The 4,004-nt window shown below is 39.7% G+C and overlaps 1 non-coding gene across 1 annotated transcript; it reads left to right on the top strand.

Moving 5' to 3' along the window:
• Positions 1–2,445: 2,445 nt before the first annotated feature.
• On the top strand, positions 2,446–2,517 carry Trnam-cau. Its single transcript has one exon. It is a non-coding gene; the product is annotated as a tRNA-Met (tRNA).
• The last annotated feature ends 1,487 nt before the right edge of the window (positions 2,518–4,004 follow it).

Genomic DNA, 4,004 nt, shown 5'->3' with positions numbered 1-4,004 from the left:
GGAAAGTTTTTTTCCATTGGTGTTGGTATATACCCATCTGAATATGGCGGAATTAACGAAAGCAGGGCTGGTTTTGAGTCACGACAGTCGTACAAAGATTTAAATAAAACAGAAAGTTCCTGTTCTGTTGGTTCAGGAACGAGTGCTTTCTTAGCCGTGTAACAGGGTGTGTAAACAGATGAACCACACGTATCTAACATTCTGTCCATTTTCTTTTTCATGGTCTTTGCTGAGGTGAAATCAATCTCATGACATGGTTTGTAGCCAACACCTTTAACTGAGCTTGGGAGAAGCCAGTAAGCTTTCTCTTCTATAACTGTTTTGAAATCCCTCAATTTGACTGTGGCTTCAATGGCAAAAAGTAATGCAGCTACATGTGTGCATGCTTCTCCTAAGCCTGCCATACAGGTACAATGGGCTGCTAAAATGCACCCTTCCTTGCTGACAATAAGCCATGGCTGTAATGGTTTCTCACTCATTCTCTGCGAATGAAGAACCTGAAATCACGAATACAGCAAAAAGTTTTAATCAATAATTTGAAGATCCATTTACATTTATACATGTTCAAAGTACATGCAACTTTTTAAAGTAAATAAATAATTCTGTGCAGTTTGGTATGCACACATGACGATAGGGTGTCATTGATAAAGTGTTATTCAATTGTTTCTTTTGCAATACATGCATAACATTTTGTTGCTCTCACAATTTTTATAGTAAGTTACTGGTAATTTAATGGGGACAATTATTAATTTTAATAAGAAACTGGCCACAAGAACTTGTTTTTGAACTTTTGGGATATACATTAAGCACAAACAGTTTAATGTAAACAATATTTTTATTAATATTACTGACAAATACGAATAAAGCAATAAAGTAAATGCATATTTATTCGACCTGCTTCGTTTGAACATGTACATGTAGTGCAGTGGGGCAAGTTGACCAACACTGTACCAGTGGGTGAGCTAAAAAAAATGGGACATGTTGGTAACTTTTGAAGGACAAGTTGTTGAAACAGCATGGAAATAGCTGACCCCCAGCCATTCACCCATTGGGATGAGTTGGTATGGTGCGAGTAACTAGCATTCTTTGAACTGAGCAGATGAAATGTACAATGAAAGAAGGAAATGTTTTATTTAACCATGCACTCAACACATTTTATTTATGGTTATATGGTTAAGGACTACACAGATATTGAGAGAGGAAACTTGCTGTCGCCACTTCATGGGCTACTCTTTTTCGATTAGCAGCAAGGGATCTTTTATGTGCACCATCCCAAAGACAGGATAACACCAGTCGTGGTGCACTGGCTGTAGCAAGAAATAGCCCAATGGGCCCACCAACGGGGATCGATCTTAGACCGATCGTGCACCAAGCAAACGTTTTACCACTTGGCTACGTCCCACCCCTGAATGTACAGTGAATGAATGGTCTGAAAAGTTAAAGCTGTAAATATGTGGGGTAATCCTTAAAATACATACCTACATGTATATTCATTATTAGAAACTTCAAAAAGACAGTTCCATCCATACTCCCACCCAACAAATTATTTTATATATTTAGGGGTGTTTTAGCCTTTAGAATTATGGTTAGATTGATAACTAATGGGGGAACTGATGGAACTCTTTCCATAATATATTCATTATACGGTATAATATCCGCCCGGTCCCCTCCATTATTATTTTTAGTTAGGGTTGAGGGTTAGGGTTAGGACTAGGGTTGGGGTTGGGGTTGGGGTTGGGGTTAGGGTTAGGGTTAGGGTTAGGGTTAGGGTTAGGGTTAGGGTTAGGGTTAGGGTTAGGGTTAGGGTTAGGGTTAGGGTTAGGGTTAGGGTTAGGGGAAGGGGGGACCGGGCGGATATTTTTCCCATTATACAATATACATGTACATCATAATGATATAATAATAAATAGACCTACCGTTGCTTTAACAACACATCTGTCGTTCACAAGTCTAAAAGTCTTGTCTCGTACCCATCCACACACGAACTGATTGTAAGCTTCTAGTCCTTTAAAGCTCTTTAAGTCATCTGATGTGTAAGGACTGGGTGAAAATACCAAGTAGTTTACTATGTCTGGATACGTGACCGGTGGAAGTAAACACATGTCTTCAGACCACGCTGAAACTGCTATTTCATAGGGATCTTCACCTGCTATTAGCTCTAGTTTCCCCATATATCTTATTCGTTCTTCTTTATTAAGTCCATCTCGATATTTACACGAAGAAATGGTCAGTTTAGTGGAAGCTTTAGCCATCACATTAAGCTGTTTTAGCAAAAGCCCTTAAAAACGTGTAGTTTGTTTACAGTCGAATACCGCCAACATGGCCGCGCATCCGGGTAACTCGATAAATTGTGACGTCAGTGCAAACACTATTAAAACAGAATGAAAATTATTGCATCAAAAAATTTATCAATATGTCATCGATTTGTCTGGATATTACATGTCAAGCAGAGTGGCGCAGTGGAAGCGTGCTGGGCCCATAACCCAGAGGTCCGTGGATCGAAACCACGCTCTGCTAATGTTTTGTTGTTGTTGTTGTTGTTCACTTGGATCCACATTACGTTTAAAAATGAAATGCACCGATTTCATCATAACAAAGTTCTCGTTCTACCCGATGGGACTGGTACATAACAGGCTGTGGTATGTGCTATCCTGTTTGTGGGATGGTGCATGTAAAAGATCCATTGGAAAAATGTAGCAGGGTGTTTTTTAAGATTATATGTCAAAATTACGAAATGTTTTACACCCAATAGCCGATCATTAATAAATCAATGTGCTCTAGTGGTGTTAAAAAAACCAACAACAAAACTTTCATTACAACGTTAGTACTTATAATGTTTATAATAATAATCAAAGGATTGGTGTTTCAAAAACTGTAACGCCACTACAGTCACCACACCACCATATTCTGTATATACATGAGTATGTGTGTGGTGTGTATGTGTGTGTGTGGTGTGTGTGTGCATCTGTGGTGTGTGCGTGGGGGGGGGGGTATATGTGTGGTGTGTGCGTGCGTGTGGGTGTGGGTGTGTGTGTCCGTGTGTGTCTATGTGTGTGTGTGCGTTTGTTTGTCTGTGTGTGTGTGTGTGTGTGTGTGTGTGTGTGTGTGTGTGTGTGTGTGTGTGTGTGTGTGTGTATTCATATTACTGGCCCAGAGGAGACAAGTAAATGTTTATGTTCAACCATCATCACAAGCCAAGGTACCATTCCGTATAGTATACTGCATTTCGTACATTGGCATAGTTCACCGCATAAACCGACCCGGACTTTTTGGTCACTAGCCGTCGGGCATGGCAATAATAGTTATTTACTAGCCCATCATTGAATACTACTAGCCATGGGAGTGGGGTTTACTATAATCCAGAAGCTCTGTCGGACTACTGGCGCATTATAATTTATATAGGAAATAAATATAAAACAACGATTATGTCCCTTATATATCATCACTGACTAATCACACTGTGCTTGACACTGGACAAGAAAGAAATATGGCTCCCCTCATGTATAATGCTATATAAGCAGAGTTTAAAGTGCAAATCATCACCTCTGATAACTTGTAAATATAGGGAATGCCGAGAGAAAAAAATGGATCTTCGTTCTCTTTTGGTTAATATAGGGCCTATCGTGGCAAACACCGCATGATTCCACGGAAACGGTCATGTTTGTTTACAGGAGTAAAGAAGATGTAACGAGCTACACGATTAGGCCACATATTTCCACATGCAGGGTTTCTGCCAGAGGGTAAAACGGGTATGGCACCATACCCAAATGTTTTGCAGATCTTATTTTTTGAAAATTATTTTGACACAATTATGATTTTTTTTTAACCCTAACCCTAAACCTAACCCCATACCCCCTGTCGACTGCTGTTGCATTCAGCACACACACTGTAAATATTCATTTCCACAGAGTCATACCCAAAAATGTCTTTCTGGCAGAAACTCTGACACGGAATAATGTATGTCTTCTAACTCGCCGTACGTCCATGTGATCCATTAGGATGTA

The sequence above is a fragment of the Gigantopelta aegis genome, chromosome 2 (assembly GCF_016097555.1).
Source record: "Gigantopelta aegis isolate Gae_Host chromosome 2, Gae_host_genome, whole genome shotgun sequence".
NCBI classification, from domain to species: domain Eukaryota; kingdom Metazoa; phylum Mollusca; class Gastropoda; order Neomphalida; family Peltospiridae; genus Gigantopelta; species Gigantopelta aegis.
The sequence above is the reverse complement of the archived record's forward strand: the minus strand, read 5'-3'. Positions and strand labels throughout refer to the sequence as shown.